Source organism: Anomaloglossus baeobatrachus, chromosome 7, assembly GCF_048569485.1.
Source record: "Anomaloglossus baeobatrachus isolate aAnoBae1 chromosome 7, aAnoBae1.hap1, whole genome shotgun sequence".
In the NCBI taxonomy this organism is placed as follows: domain Eukaryota; kingdom Metazoa; phylum Chordata; class Amphibia; order Anura; family Aromobatidae; genus Anomaloglossus; species Anomaloglossus baeobatrachus.
In genome coordinates, this window is record NC_134359.1 from 150,599,380 (window position 1) to 150,616,765 (window position 17,386).

Here is a 17,386-nt window from a genome sequence, read left to right on the forward strand (position 1 = left end):
CCAACTATAGTGTACCAGCATATACAGACGTATCTTCATCTGATCAGGAGGCCTCAGACTCTGAAAGGTCGGAATTTAGAGGTCGGAATAGAGGAAGGGGTAGAGGAAGCGGAGGCAGACGCAACAATAGGGGAAGATGGACGAATTGGTGGGGAAACCGCCAATATGTTCAAAATATGGTGGGTCCAACAACAGGAAATATAACATCCAATGCCCCAGGGCTAGTAGATTCTGGTCTGTCTGCTTCTGCATCTGCTTCATCTTCCTCTTTTTTAGAGAAAGAAGTCCCAAATCGATATGGCCTGAGAAATCGAATAGCGTGAATAATAATCAGACAACAGGGCGGATTATCAATCTTTCCTCCTGTTCCCTCACTTCGGATATGATGTCATAATTACATAAAGGTCTTTAATTTGTACCACGAGCTGGTTATGATAAATTTGAATGGACAAAAGACATTCATCTTTTTGGCCGAAAATTAAGATGGCATAAATTTTTTTAAAATAATAACCGAGAAAAATGTGCAGTTAGGTATTGACCTGGGAGACTTGGGGGTGGTAAATACATTTACGGAACAGTTGGAGGAAGGTGAATCTGCAAGGGGATTTGGCCCATTTACCTCATTAAAGAAAAAAAGCCATAGACAACCACCAATGAGTGAACTTAACAGTATTGATATATTTGTAAAGGTGGTGGAAGAGGAATTGAGCAAGGTCCATTATAATAATGGTCCAGATAACTTGACGGAAAGTGAGAGGTTGGCTCTGCGGATCTTGAAGGAGGAACAAAGTATTATTATAAAATCTTCAGACAAAGGTGGGAACCTGGTACTCATGGACCATGAACCATACAGAGAAATGTGCTTGGCTATACTCAGAGATAAGGATACATATAAGATCTTGAGAAGTGATCCAACGAATGATTTTCGAGAAAGGTTATTGATAAAATTGGATGAGGCTTTGGATAGATGCCTAATTTCCAAAAATGAGTATGAGTTCATGGTTCCATCGAGTCCCATGATTCCCACTTTTTATACAATACCGAAGATTCATAAAGGCCTGGAGCCCCTCAGAGGTAGACCCATCGTATCGGGGATAGATTCAGTAACCCAGAATGCTAGTATATATATAGACAATATCTTAAGACGATTTGTTTCAGCACTCCCTTCTTTTATAAGGGATACATCGGACTTACTCATGAAGATCCAAGACATCTCTGTAGAGGGCGAATTTTATCTAGCCTCAATTGATGTGGAATCTTTATATAGTTCCATCCCACATGAAAGAGGCTTAGAGGCTGCAAACTATTTACTCCGAACCAGAGCAACCTTTCATTGGGATCATAATAATTTTGTTATGGACTTGCTTAATTTTGTATTGACTAATAATTATTTTTTGTTTGACAGTAAGTACTTCCATCAGCTCAGGGGCACAGCAATGGGGAGCTCATGTGCTCCCTCTTACACAAATTTGCTCCTGGGCTGATGGGAGGAAACTGTCATTTTTAACATTGATACGCCATGGTGGGTCCCCCTCATTGTGTATTGGGGTAGATTCATTGATGACGTTTTGGTCATCTGGGGGGGTACCCCACAAGAGTTTGAAGAGTTCATGAGATCTATCAATGTTAATAACATCAATTTAAGGTTCACCCATGAAATACATAAGTCACTTATTTCATTTTTGGATGTTGAAATTAGTGTGGAAAAAAATGGGTCATTATCAACTAAAACTTACAGAAAACCTACCTCTACCTCCACAAATAGCTTGTTACGCTGGGACAGTTTCCATCCTACCTCCCTAAAGAAAGGCATACCTAAAGGTCAATACCTTCGAGTGAGGAGAAATTGTTCAAGTGATCAAGATTTTTTTGACCAATCAAGGGACCTCAGAAAACGCTTCAGAGAAAGATGTTATCCTCATCAGGTACTTCAGGGTGCATTTCAACATGCTTTAGGCCAGGAACGTAGTTCCTTATTACAGGTAAACATTAACAACAGACAAAAGACCGATGGTGATATAATAAGAATTATTGGTACATATGATGACCAATCAGAAAAAGTATTCCAAATTCTACGGAGGCATTGGGGGATCCTAAGGGCAGATCTGGATCTTGTGGATGTCCTACCTCCCCGACCTATGGTCACCTTTAGGAAGGGGGGCTCCATTAGAGATCAGCTGGTGCACAATCACTACAGTCGACCTACACCTGCCGGTACGTGGTTGGACCGTAGACCTTTGGGCACATTTCGATGTGGTGACTGTAAATACTGTGACTGGATTGTACAATCCAAGTCAGTCATTAGTGCAAGCACTGGACGTGAGTATTATCTCAGAGACTTTGCAAACTGCAAGAGTGAGGGCCTGGTCTATATAGCAACATGTGAATGCCCCCTTGATTATGTGGGGAAAACCAGAAGGGAATTAAGAAGACGAATAGGGGAACATGTTGGTGACATCAAACATAAAAGAGAGACCCCTATAGCAAGACATGTCTGGAATTTCCACCAAGGCAATATAAGATCTATGCGTTTTCGAGTTTTGGAAATGATTAGACAAAGCCCCAGAGGGGGTGACTGGGATAATAGAATATTGAGGAAAGAATGCCAATGGATCTTCCGTTTAAAGACCCAATCTCCGAATGGTCTAAATGAAAAATTGAACTATACACCGTTTATTTGAGGGGTCCTCCTATTGGGGTCCATCAGAGTGTTGGACATCTAGTCTCTAGTGAGAATAGCCAAATATTATACCCCGTAAATGGGGGTGGATGACTCTGCATATAGCATGGAGTGGAATTATTTAGTGAATTTTCAGGTGATCTGTTTGGGTAGGTTTATGTCATCAGTAATTTGAATGGATATTATAAATGAAACTATTCATAGGATGCCATATAGCCATATGGATTATGATTAAAAAATGGTAGTAAGGGATGTAATTCTGTGTGAAACTAATAGCCGCGTCCCTGGGGATAAGATTAAATAAATAAATATACAAAAGATATAAAAATGAAGAACATAAAATATATATATAGAAAATAAATAGCGCTGTGTGATATATGGGGACTAATTCATAGCGGATTTAATTATCCAAAAATCTGGGGGCTGGAGAATTATGATACTATGTCTGTTTTAATATATACATAAATATATCATTGGGTATCATGGAACATCCAAGTATATTATTAAACAGAGGATCATGAGGTGTCTTTACCACATTTACCCCATATACGGTTGTTGTAGAACGCTATGCATTGATATAATGAGAAGTGGTTTCCGTTGGCATGGTGACCAGGGAGACAGTATGGATGCTGGACGCTTTAAAGATGTAGCGTTTCCTGGAATCCATTGCGCATGCGCGGTAAGGCGGCATGACGTTGTAATATAATGTTTTGGCGGTTGCTATGGCGCCGCATCCGGATATGCGCATTACGCGTTTGGTCAGCGCTATTGTAGAAACCTGAGGGGACGTGGCAACCGGCTGTTTGATATGGTAACCGGGATATCACTTCCGGACATGCGCAGTTGGATATTGCGCGCTCTAGTGATACAGAATGATCATGACATGCGCAGTATACTTTAGCAGACAGAAGTCTGCCTTGGGTTTGGTTACCTGGTATTCTGTTGCTGATGACATATTTCTATTTAAACTGGTGCCTTATAGGCGGCAGCCACTACCAGAGAGGGGCTCTTTATCACCACTGAATGACTACAACTCCCTTTCTCCCGGGCCTCCTGATGAACCGGACTGAAGGGCGGAGAAACGCGTTGAGGCAGTGCAGATGCACTACACAAAGGGAAGTGAATGATCTTGTGTAAATAATGATATTAGGTTATTTATATGTGGTTGACATACTGGCATTGTTCCAGGATATATGTGGTTGATATACTGGCATTGTTCCAGGATTTGTGTTGTGTCTATCGTATGCGGGTGATTATATGCATTTGGTCATTATGGGCCTTTATAAGGTGTAAGAATTTATGATTATATGGAACATTACTAATTGAACATAGGAGGAAAGCTTTTGGCATATTGAATCAGAACATAGCTTTCTCAGATAAAATTTGGGGTCCACCTGACCAATTATAAATTTGATGTACCGCATAGTTTAGAGTAATAAATCTGTCCTTATATGGTAGGGCAAATTATCAGGGGAATCAAGGGATAGCCGTCGAGGAACGGGGGCGCCCAGTTAAGCTAAGGCGTCATACCCTCCGTTGGTATTTAGGGGTCAGTTATAGGGTATATAATAGGGCAAGAGTATCTTTAATGCAAGCTCCTAGATCCTGACCTCTGCCACCAATTGAAATTGTATATCTCCCTAGAATACGGCTCTTCCATCTTGGTTGTATATATATTTATAAAATTCCCCATAATAATTATGCGTATGGGTGAATCACTTGGGAATTTTTAAGATTTATGAAATAAAGAATATTTTTAAAGGGATTTGTTTGGTTTACACTTTAAATAATTTTGACTATCCCAGAAAAATTTGAACAGTTAGCTGGAAACAGCAGCGCAGCCTCAGGGCCTCCCTCCCTTACAGAGGGTGCTGCGACCTCCTCCGGTCAGTTGAGTAGCAGCTCTAGGGATGAGCTTTCAGCAGCCAGACAGGACGATGAATACCTCTCCAGCGGAGAGGGTGCTGTGACTGCTTCAGGTCGGGACGGCAGCTTGTGGATCATGTACCTGGCAATCAGGTGAGCCAAGGGCAGAGGCTCCGGTTCTTTCTTTATCTGAGGAGGTACTGTGTTCACGTCAGGTCGAGGTGCAGGGACTGGATCCCCAGTCAGCGACTGGGGCACTGTGACCGCCTCTGGTCTGCGGGTAGGAGCTGGATCCCCAGTCAGCGACTGGGGCGCTGTGACCACCTCTGGTCTGGGAGCAAGAACTGGATCCCCAGTCAGTGACTGGGGCGCTGTGACCACCTCTGGTCTGGCAACTGGGACAGGAGGCGTTGGGGCCTGGTCTGGTCTGGCCACGGGCGTCGCATCCAGTGTCACATTGGGTGTCGCACCGGACGTCGCACCGACTTCTGATGTTAATGCCGGTGGAGTCAGCATACCAGATCGGGCAGGAACAGTATTGGAATCACCCAGGTTCGTGCTGGAGACATCCTGGAGCAGGGTCACTGTTGCTTATGGTGGCTCGGGTTGAGCAGGGGCGGCACCTCCAGGCAGACCTCTTTGCACAGACAACCGCAGGTTTCTAATCACCATTATCATTCTCTTTCTCCAAGCGGCTACCTCTCGCTTCCGCTGCTCCTCCATACAGTCAGCGAGTCTCTCTACTTCTGCCTCCAGCTTCTCTGCAGTCATGGGTCTTGTCCAACCCTGCTCCCTTTTGTCACCTTCTGCTGACGCTATCTTGTCTCTACTGTTGCTCATCAGGTTCTGGTCAGGCTTTGGTCTTAGTTTTGTTTTTGGTTGTTCTCCTCCCACTGGACTGGGACGTCCCCGCAGTCCAGGGACAGATCCGCCCCCATCTTTTCCTTTCACAGTGTCAGAGGGCTCTCTCCATACTGGGACTGTCACTCCTCTCCATGGGCGGTTACTTTTTCTTCTGCGCGAGCTTCAGCTTTGAATCGCACGCTTTCAACTGTGACAAAATGGTGGCAGTTCAAATTTTCCGATCGGACCGCTGAGGCACACTGTCACCTGTCTAAACAGGTCTAGTCCTTGATTCTGTTTGTGACGCCAGATGTGAAGCCCAGTCGTCCCAGGGACATCAACCCACCTTCAGGGATGCCACAGGGTCTTCTTTGGTATATTTGGCAACAGGTAAGTTAGTTCTTATTATCGTGACACCACTCACGGTTTGCAGTCAGGGATATGGGTGACTGCCACTGCAGTTTTAACGAGCATCTGGGGCTGATGGAGTCTGCAGTCGGATGGTGTGGCCTCCCGTGAGTGAGGCTGGCCCCAGGGGCACTGGTGTGTAGAACAACAGGTCCCAGAATAACTCAGTCTCAGTCCAAAATGTCTTTCAACTGCTCTTTACTCTCTTTTGTTGCTTCTGTTAGGTAACCCGGGCGATGCTGAGATACACCAGGTGAGAACCAGGAGCTCCTTCAGGCCAGTCTAAGGGTAACCGCTAGCTCGCCTTCCTTGTGTCGCGGGCGGGGAGGAGGGTGTCAGCACACCGCGCTCACCCCTTCTGCTCGGGTCCGGCTGTTGCTCCTGGTGGCTCGAGCTGCGGGCCGGATCCCGGGGTGTCCCGAGCGACACTCCTCGCCCGTGAGTGAAAGGGGGGTGTTTGTTGGGGTTATAGTTCGTGACGCCACCCACGGTTGTGGTGATTGCACCACCGCTGCTCAGTGCGGGGGTCCCGGGGATGGTGATGGGAGCAGCCAGGTGTTGTGTTGCCCCTCCGTGGGTAGGGGTTGGTGATCCCGGGGCCCGGTGAAGAGATGTAAAGTGTAGGGCCTGGAGGGCGCAGGGACGCGGGGGCAGCGGTGTGCCTTGCGGCACTGTGGTACTCACTCAGCCTGAGACACGGACACAGTTTGTACGGTAAACCAACGGCTGGTAGGACGGTCCCACAGACGGTTGCACCTGCACTCCCGGTAGGTGACGGTGACGTCTCTCTTCCTTGCACCTGTTTGACTGATGGTAGCGGTGGATTCCCTCCGGTTACCCGCTCCCCGACTGCAATCTGGGCCGGAGGAGCTCTACACTTTGCCCGCAGGCGCTGGCCCTGGGGAAACTGGTGCCTTGGCGGTGGCGGTGTCTCCCCGGTAATGGTCGGGCTGTTGCCGTCAATCGGGACTTTGTTGCTGGGGGATCTGCGTCCCCTTCACTGACGGATTCGGCAAATTGGGCGACTCCTAGCCTTGCCGGGGTCCGAGAGGCCCCCGCCCTGGTGCTGACTGTCCTTCGGAACACTGCTCCAGACCACCGGGCACACAGCCAACGGGGTCCTTCCAGGAACTTCCAAACGGTCCCCCTCCGGACAGTCACCGCCGTCGCTGACCTTGCTGTTCTAGCCCTACCCACAGCTGGGCTCTCAGGCTTGCTCACTCTTTGATCTGTCACCACTTCTTGCTTTCCTCCTTTTCCACTTTCCTTTCCTTCACTTTCACTTCTGGTTGTTTCCTCTAGCCCCTGCCTGGGCTAATCTCGATGTTTACTCAAGCCCTGCCTGGGCTAATCTGCTGTTCACTCGTTCATGTCCCTGACTGGACTGCCTGGTAACTTCCTGCCTCCAGAGTTGTGAGCTCCTTGGTGGGCGGAGCCAACCGCCTGGCCCACCCCCTGGTGTGCATCAACAGACTCTTGGAGGAAGGCAACAAGGGTTTCTGGTTAGCAGATGTGCCTACCTGGAGTGTGGGGTGTAGTGGTGTTGTTATCTGTGTCCCCTGGCTTGCCCAGGGCGACACATTCCCCCTTAGCAAAATGCAGACCGTCCGCGGGCTGCCGTCCTACACCGGTTTTATTTTTCTGTAAAAAGGGGATAACAGGGTTAAACATAACATGCATAACATTTTTAATCAACTCTTCCCAAGACGGGAGGCACATTTTACTTTTAACGTTTCAACGGTATACGGTCACGGTTTCCGCTCTCTCCCACCCAAGCAACCTGGCCCTGATGCTGCCCCTAAAACCCAGGCAGCACCCCTTGACCCACAGTCCAGCACAAGTCACCCGAGCGGGATCTGTCCTTCCCTCCAGAGGGTAGCCACCGGTCCCTTTGGTGGCTGGGCCCTGGCCTGCTCTGCTCAGGGCCCTCCCTCCAACCTGCCTCTCCGGAGGCGGCATTGCGGAAACGGTAACGGTACCCAACATATTTACAAGCCACTAACGTTTGTGGTTGCCCTGCAGAGTTCACGGGCTTGTCCATGGCTAGTTCCCATGCATTTTTAAACTTTGAACGGTCCCCACGGGGACAACGGTGCCGGCTCCAGCCGGTTGCAAATCAACAACAAATCAGGTTACTTCTTCGGATCATTTTCATCATCATTGCAGAAATTTCAAACTTTTTCAAACAAACAGGTGGTCCCAACGGGGACGGTGCTGCGGGCCTCCATTGCCCTACTCCGACTCTGCTGCTGCTTCACCCGAGGGAGGGGATGCAGAGCTCACCTTGCTCTCCGGGCTGCCCTTCAACTTTACATCCAGGGCAAACCACCCCCTCTCTCCGCAGTGCCGGGTGTAACGCACCATGTCCCCTGGTATTAGATTGCGGCCAGGATGCTCCTCGGGCAGGTGGGCATGTACATCCCGCCGGGCTACAAACACCTCGGCCTCCAGGCCCGGTTCGTATATGAACCCGTAGCCCCGGCGGATATCGAATCGCCTCACCTGCCCCTCGTAGAACGGGCCCCGGACACGGAAGGTCGCTTGCCGCAGGTTCTCCTTTTCCCGTATGGCTCGGGCCACCAGCTCGGCTTTCCTACGCTCCCTCTCCGTGATCTCCAGGCCCAGCTTGGTCGGCTCCCTGTCCCAGTATGGCTCCGGCGCACGGGTTGAGCCCCGCGGGACATCCAGCACGCTACCCACTGTCAGGAAGGTGGGTGGCGTATCCCGCGGTGTCATGGCCTTGGGCGCTGCCTTGCAGCAACAACCCGGCGCCACCTCAGCCGAGGCGTGGGGGATGGGCACAGGGGCTTTCCGCAGTTGGGCCTTCGGCTCGGAGCGGGTCATCGGCTCCGGCTCGGGAATCTGCTCAGGGACTGTCTCTGGCGCAATCTTCGGGGCCTTCCATGGCAATGCCTCCGGTTTGCTTCGGGCTCCGGCTACAGGTTGGTCCGCTGGGGCGGACGGGCTGGGTATCGCTACCGGTTGCGGTGGCAGCGGGCCTAGTGGCGGGGTCACGGCCTCCGAGACGGGTGGCGAGGGAGGCAACAGGGGGAAAGGGCTTGGACCGGGTCCCTCAGCCGCAGCGACCGGTCCCTCCGGGACATAGGGGCGTGGGTCACTCACCCTCCCTTCCTCCGCCTCCTCCTCGCGTCTCCGCACGGCTGCCAAAACGTCCGCCATGTCGGTCTCCCACTCCTCCAGGAGGAGCTGCATTTTGACCTGCAGCCTTAGATGGAGCTGCGCGGTCCGGATCTCCACCCACGCTGCGGTTCCCGGTGCGGGGGCCACGGTGTTTCGGGACGGCATCCACATGGTGTCTTTGCTGTTTGCTTCCAGGAACGGTTTTCTGGCAAGGTCCTGGCGTCCCTGCTTTTACAGCGGCGACTACATGCTGCCAGCCGCCATCGCGTCCCCCTTAGCTCTTTCCGGCCCCTCCTCTCTCGGGGCGGAGTTTTGGCCTTCGCGCCTCTACTGCTCGAGAAGACGCTCGAGCGGGAACTTTTCGCGCCAAAGATGGCGGCTTCTGAAATTTTTCTGCCGGATACCTCCGGCGGTAACAAGGCGCACCTCTACCAGACGGCAGAGCGGTAAGATCCTGTTCGTGACGCCAAGTTGTCGCGGGCGGGGAGGAGGGTGTCAGCACACCGCGCTCACCCCTTCTGCTCGGGTCCGGCTGTTGCTCCTGGTGGCTCGAGCTGCGGGCCGGATCCCGGGGTGTCCCGAGCGACACTCCTCGCCCGTGAGTGAAAGGGGGGTGTTTGTTGGGGTTATAGTTCGTGACGCCACCCACGGTTGTGGTGATTGCACCACCGCTGCTCAGTGCGGGGGTCCCGGGGATGGTGATGGGAGCAGCCAGGTGTTGTGTTGCCCCTCCGTGGGTAGGGGTTGGTGATCCCGGGGCCCGGTGAAGAGATGTAAAGTGTAGGGCCTGGAGGGCGCAGGGACGCGGGGGCAGCGGTGTGCCTTGCGGCACTGTGGTACTCACTCAGCCTGAGACACGGACACAGTTTGTACGGTAAACCAACGGCTGGTAGGACGGTCCCACAGACGGTTGCACCTGCACTCCCGGTAGGTGACGGTGACGTCTCTCTTCCTTGCACCTGTTTGACTGATGGTAGCGGTGGATTCCCTCCGGTTACCCGCTCCCCGACTGCAATCTGGGCCGGAGGAGCTCTACACTTTGCCCGCAGGCGCTGGCCCTGGGGAAACTGGTGCCTTGGCGGTGGCGGTGTCTCCCCGGTAATGGTCGGGCTGTTGCCGTCAATCGGGACTTTGTTGCTGGGGGATCTGCGTCCCCTTCACTGACGGATTCGGCAAATTGGGCGACTCCTAGCCTTGCCGGGGTCCGAGAGGCCCCTGCCCTGGTGCTGACTGTCCTTCGGAACACTGCTCCAGACCACCGGGCACACAGCCAACGGGGTCCTTCCAGGAACTTCCAAACGGTCCCCCTCCGGACAGTCACCGCCGTCGCTGACCTTGCTGTTCTAGCCCTACCCACAGCTGGGCTCTCAGGCTTGCTCACTCTTTGATCTGTCACCACTTCTTGCTTTCCTCCTTTTCCACTTTCCTTTCCTTCACTTTCACTTCTGGTTGTTTCCTCTAGCCCCTGCCTGGGCTAATCTCGATGTTTACTCAAGCCCTGCCTGGGCTAATCTGCTGTTTACTCGTTCATGTCCCTGACTGGACTGCCTGGTAACTTCCTGCCTCCAGAGTTGTGAGCTCCTTGGTGGGCGGAGCCAACCGCCTGGCCCACCCCCTGGTGTGCATCAACAGACTCTTGGAGGAAGGCAACAAGGGTTTCTGGTTAGCAGATGTGCCTACCTGGAGTGTGGGGTGTAGTGGTGTTGTTATCTGTGTCCCCTGGCTTGCCCAGGGCGACACATTCCCCCTTAGCAAAATGCAGACCGTCCGCGGGCTGCCGTCCTACACCGGTTTTATTTTTCTGTAAAAAGGGGATAACAGGGTTAAACATAACATGCATAACATTTTTAATCAACTCTTCCCAAGACGGGAGGCACATTTTACTTTTAACGTTTCAACGGTATACGGTCACGGTTTCCGCTCTCTCCCACCCAAGCAACCTGGCCCTGATGCTGCCCCTAAAACCCAGGCAGCACCCCTTGACCCACAGTCCAGCACAAGTCACCCGAGCGGGATCTGTCCTTCCCTCCAGAGGGTAGCCACCGGTCCCTTTGGTGGCTGGGCCCTGGCCTGCTCTGCTCAGGGCCCTCCCTCCAACCTGCCTCTCCGGAGGCGGCATTGCGGAAACGGTAACGGTACCCAACATATTTACAAGCCACTAACGTTTGTGGTTGCCCTGCAGAGTTCACGGGCTTGTCCATGGCTAGTTCCCATGCATTTTTAAACTTTGAACGGTCCCCACGGGGACAACGGTGCCGGCTCCAGCCGGTTGCAAATCAACAACAAATCAGGTTACTTCTTCGGATCATTTTCATCATCATTGCAGAAATTTCAAACTTTTTCAAACAAACAGGTGGTCCCAACGGGGACGGTGCTGCGGGCCTCCATTGCCCTACTCCGACTCTGCTGCTGCTTCACCCGAGGGAGGGGATGCAGAGCTCACCTTGCTCTCCGGGCTGCCCTTCAACTTTACATCCAGGGCAAACCACCCCCTCTCTCCGCAGTGCCGGGTGTAACGCACCATGTCCCCTGGTATTAGATTGCGGCCAGGATGCTCCTCGGGCAGGTGGGCATGTACATCCCGCCGGGCTACAAACACCTCGGCCTCCAGGCCCGGTTCGTATATGAACCCGTAGCCCCGGCGGATATCGAATCGCCTCACCTGCCCCTCGTAGAACGGGCCCCGGACACGGAAGGTCGCTTGCCGCAGGTTCTCCTTTTCCCGTATGGCTCGGGCCACCAGCTCGGCTTTCCTACGCTCCCTCTCCGTGATCTCCAGGCCCAGCTTGGTCGGCTCCCTGTCCCAGTATGGCTCCGGCGCACGGGTTGAGCCCCGCGGGACATCCAGCACGCTACCCACTGTCAGGAAGGTGGGTGGCGTATCCCGCGGTGTCATGGCCTTGGGCGCTGCCTTGCAGCAACAACCCGGCGCCACCTCAGCCGAGGCGTGGGGGATGGGCACAGGGGCTTTCCGCAGTTGGGCCTTCGGCTCGGAGCGGGTCATCGGCTCCGGCTCGGGAATCTGCTCAGGGACTGTCTCTGGCGCAATCTTCGGGGCCTTCCATGGCAATGCCTCCGGTTTGCTTCGGGCTCCGGCTACAGGTTGGTCCGCTGGGGCGGACGGGCTGGGTATCGCTACCGGTTGCGGTGGCAGCGGGCCTAGTGGCGGGGTCACGGCCTCCGAGACGGGTGGCGAGGGAGGCAACAGGGGGAGAGGGCTTGGACCGGGTCCCTCAGCCGCAGCGACCGGTCCCTCCGGGACATAGGGGCGTGGGTCACTCACCCTCCCTTCCTCCGCCTCCTCCTCGCGTCTCCGCACGGCTGCCAAAACGTCCGCCATGTCGGTCTCCCACTCCTCCAGGAGGAGCTGCATTTTGACCTGCAGCCTTAGATGGAGCTGCGCGGTCCGGATCTCCACCCACGCTGCGGTTCCCGGTGCGGGGGCCACGGTGTTTCGGGACGGCATCCACATGGTGTCTTTGCTGTTTGCTTCCAGGAACGGTTTTCTGGCAAGGTCCTGGCGTCCCTGCTTTTACAGCGGCGACTACATGCTGCCAGCCGCCATCGCGTCCCCCTTAGCTCTTTCCGGCCCCTCCTCTCTCGGGGCGGAGTTTTGGCCTTCGCGCCTCTACTGCTCGAGAAGACGCTCGAGCGGGAACTTTTCGCGCCAAAGATGGCGGCTTCTGAAATTTTTCTGCCGGATACCTCCGGCGGTAACAAGGCGCACCTCTACCAGACGGCAGAGCGGTAAGATCCTGTTCGTGACGCCAAGTTGTCGCGGGCGGGGAGGAGGGTGTCAGCACACCGCGCTCACCCCTTCTGCTCGGGTCCGGCTGTTGCTCCTGGTGGCTCGAGCTGCGGGCCGGATCCCGGGGTGTCCCGAGCGACACTCCTCGCCCGTGAGTGAAAGGGGGGTGTTTGTTGGGGTTATAGTTCGTGACGCCACCCACGGTTGTGGTGATTGCACCACCGCTGCTCAGTGCGGGGGTCCCGGGGATGGTGATGGGAGCAGCCAGGTGTTGTGTTGCCCCTCCGTGGGTAGGGGTTGGTGATCCCGGGGCCCGGTGAAGAGATGTAAAGTGTAGGGCCTGGAGGGCGCAGGGACGCGGGGGCAGCGCTGTGCCTTGCGGCACTGTGGTACTCACTCAGCCTGAGACACGGACACAGTTTGTACGGTAAACCAACGGCTGGTAGGACGGTCCCACAGACGGTTGCACCTGCACTCCCGGTAGGTGACGGTGACGTCTCTCTTCCTTGCACCTGTTTGACTGATGGTAGCGGTGGATTCCCTCCGGTTACCCGCTCCCCGACTGCAATCTGGGCCGGAGGAGCTCTACACTTTGCCCGCAGGCGCTGGCCCTGGGGAAACTGGTGCCTTGGCGGTGGCGGTGTCTCCCCGGTAATGGTCGGGCTGTTGCCGTCAATCGGGACTTTGTTGCTGGGGGATCTGCGTCCCCTTCACTGACGGATTCGGCAAATTGGGCGACTCCTAGCCTTGCCGGGGTCCGAGAGGCCCCTGCCCTGGTGCTGACTGTCCTTCGGAACACTGCTCCAGACCACCGGGCACACAGCCAACGGGGTCCTTCCAGGAACTTCCAAACGGTCCCCCTCCGGACAGTCACCGCCGTCGCTGACCTTGCTGTTCTAGCCCTACACACAGCTGGACTCTCAGGCTTGCTCACTCTTTGCTCTGTCACCACTTCTTGCTTTCCTCCTTTTCCACTTTCCTTTCCTTCACTTTCACTTCTGGTTGTTTCCTCTAGCCCCTGCCTGGGCTAATCTCGATGTTTACTCAAGCCCTGCCTGGGCTAATCTGCTGTTCACTCGTTCATGTCCCTGACTGGACTGCCTGGTAACTTCCTGCCTCCAGAGTTGTGAGCTCCTTGGTGGGCGGAGCCAACCGCCTGGCCCACCCCCTGGTGGTGTGCATCAACAGACTCTTGGAGGAAGGCAACAAGGGTTTCTGGTTAGCAGATGTGCCTACCTGGAGTGTGGGGTGTAGTGGTGTTGTTATCTGTGTCCCCTGGCTTGCCCAGGGCGACACACTTGCACTCCATTTTTCGGATAACCCCTGACTCGAAGTACCATGGGGTTCATCCAGGGAAGTCGCTACTGCCTTTTCTCCCCTTTTTGGACCGTTTGCCGGCAGCGTAAACTTAGTGAGATGGCTCCCGGCTCGATCCCCTTATGGGCCCCCTCGTTGATGCTGAGGCTCGGACTCTAGATGGTTGGTGAGGGACTTGTAGTTCCCCTCACTGACAGGTTTAGCAGATCAATAAATGGACATCTACTCAAGGGACCTGTACCTCGTGTGTGCCTAGTCACCAGGAGTCCCTGTACTCAACTAAAGCGGGCTTTACACGCTACGACATCGCTAATGCGGAGTCGTTGGGGTCACGGAATTCGTGACGCACATCCGGCCGCATTAGCGATGCCGTTGCGTGTGACATCGATTAGCGATTTTGCATCGTTGCAAAACAGTGAAAAATCGCTAATCGGCGACACGGGGGTCCATTCCCAATTATCGTTACTTCAGCAGTAACGAGGTTGTTCCTCGTTCCTGCGGCATCACACATCGCTGCGTGTGACGCCGCAGGAGCGAGGAAGCTCTCCCTACCTGCCTCCCGGCCGCTATGCGGAAGGAAGGAGGTGGGCGGGATGTTACGTCCCGCTCATCTCCGCCCCTCCGCTGCGATTGGGCGGCGGTTCAGTGACGTCGCTGTGACGCCGCACGGACCGCCCCCTTAGAAAGGAGGCGGTTCGCCGGTCACAGCGACGTCGCCGGACAGGTAAGTATGTGTGACGGCTCTGGGCGATGTTGTGCGCCACGGCCAGCGATATGCCCGTGTCGCGCAACAGATGGGGGCGGGTACGCACACTAGCGATATCGGGACCGATATCGCAGTGTGTAAAGTAGCCTTTACTCTCTCTCTCTGCCTTTCTGACTGACTGGTAACCGTTCTCCCCACTAAGGCTACTCCATGTGCAGGGTCTGACTAGTGTGAGCACGCGTCTCCTAGCAACCGCTGCTCACCACTACCAGACTGGCTCGCTCCACTCCTTTCCTTTCAGCCTCTGCATCTTTAGCTCCCAGCCCCTCCACTACACCCCTTGATGAGATGTGGAGGCAAGCCCCCTCTTGAGTCTACCCAAGGGTCCCCTCTCTAGGTGTGGGAGACCTGGTTGCTATGTGTCTGTGCGTACACACCCAATTCCAGCCTTTAGGATTACCTGGAAGTACTGTCCCAGCATGGGTGCAGTACTCAGTGGTGCCTGACCAGGTCAGGAGCGCCATACAGAAAGTAACATTGCTTGTACTATTCTTCCAGAGTTTTCAAAGGATATGTCGAAGAAATGTATCCTTTCTTAAATAATTCTGCAAAGTGGTCAGATGTAATCTTTAATCCAAAGTTATGCAAGGAGCAACATTTTGACTTGAGAAACCTTATTAGATGAAGTTCACATGTTTTCTGTAGTCAGCCAGGGTGTGTATCTGTCATTTGTCACGAAATAAATACAGGGAATCATGCTCCAATTAGACAGAAACCTTTTCGAATACCAGAAAAACTAAAAAGCATAGCAGAAAATGAAGTTAAGGAGATGCTGAGACTAGGTGTCATTGAACCATCAAAATGTCTTTGGTCTTCACCTGTAGGGATGGTTGGGAAAAAAGATGGGACAATAAGATTTTGTAAAGATTTTCGCAAAATGAATGCTATATCCCATTTTGACAGCTACCCTATGCCTCACATTGACGATCTAATTGATAGACTAGGAGGAGCAGTTTATATCTCTACCCTAGATTTATGTAAGGGTTATTGGCAAATTCCCCTTGAAGAAAAGTCAAAAGGAAAAACTTCTTTTGCGATGCCTAGTGGTTTGTATCAGTTTAAGACTATGCCATTTGGTCCTCATGGTGCTCCAGCTACTTTTCAGAGAGTTATGGATCTACTCTTAAAAGACCATACCGAGTACAGTGCTGCCTATTTAGATGATTTGGTTATCTTTAGTAGATCATGGAGAGACCATTTGTACTACTTAAGGCCCCGTCACACTAAGCAACATCGCTAGCAACATCGCTGGTAACGAACAACTGTTGTGACGTTGCTAGCGATGTTGCTGTGTGTGACATCCAGCAACAACCTGGCCCCTGCTGTGAGGTCGTTGGTTGTTGCTGAATGTCCTGGGCCATTTTTTAGTTGTTGCTGTCCTGCTGTGAAGCACAGATCGCTGTGTGTGACAGCGAGACAGCAACAACTAAATGTGGAGGCAGCAGGAGCCGGCTTCTGCAGAGGCTGGTAACCAATGTAAACATCGGGTAACCAAGAAGCCCTGTCCTTGGTTACCCGATATTTACCTTTGTTACCAGCCTCCGCCTCTCTCACTGTCAGTGCCGGCTCCTGCTCTGTGCACATTTAGCTGCAGCACACATCAGGTTAATTAACCCGATGTGTGCTGTAACTAGGAGAGCAAGGAGCCAGCACTAAGTAGTGTGCGCTGCTCCCTGCTCTGTGCACATGTAGCTGCAGCACACATCAGGTAATTAACCCGATGTGTGCTGTAACTAGGAGAGCAGGGAGCCAGCGCTAAGCATTGTGCGCTGCTCCCTGCTCTGTGCACATTTAGCTGCAGCACACATCGGGTTAATTAACCCGATGTGTGCTGTAACTAGGAGACTGGGGGCTGGTCACTGGTTGCTGGTGAGCTCACCAGCAACTCGTGTAGCCACGCTCCAGCGATCCCTGCCAGGTCAGGTTGCTGGTGGGATCGCTGGAGCGTCGCAGTGTGACATCTCACCAGCAACCTCCTAGCAACTTACCAGCGATCCCTATCGTTGTTGGGATCGCTGGTAAGTTGCTTAGTGTGACTGGACCTTTAGGAAAGGTGATAGAGGAAATTGGGAAGGCTGGGTTCACCATTAATCAATGTAAATGTGCTTTGGGATTTCAGGAAACAAAGTACCTTGGATTTATTGTGGGTAATGGTAAAGTAAAGGTCCAGTCACACTAAACAACTTACCAGCGATCCCAACAACGATAGGGATTGCTGGTAAGTTGCTAGGAGGTTGCTGGTGAGATGTCACACTGCGACGCTCCAGCGATCCCACCAGCAACCTGACCTGGCAGGGATCGCTGGAGCATCGCTACACGAGTTGCTGGTGAGCTCACCAGCAACCAGTGACCAGCCACCAGCGCCGCGTGGAAGATGCTGCGCTTGGTAACTAAGGTAAATATCGGGTAACCAACCCAATATTTACCTTGGTTACCAGCGCACGCAGCTACACGTGCAGAGAGCAGGGAGCAGCGTACACTGAGCGCTGGCTCCCTGCTCTCCTAGTTACAGCACACATCGGGTTAATTACCCGATGTGTGCTGCAGCTAACACAGAGCAGGGAGCAGCGCACACCGGGTGCAGCTGCACAGGGTACATATATAGGGTATAGAGTAC

General features: G+C 53.2%; 1 protein-coding gene across 1 annotated transcript in view; it reads right to left on the minus strand.

Annotated features, from left to right (window-relative positions):
- The window catches only part of LOC142246021 (growth/differentiation factor 8-like), a 138,726-nt gene that overhangs the window by 22,697 nt on the left and 98,643 nt on the right, over positions 1-17,386 (minus strand). The window lies entirely within an intron of this gene.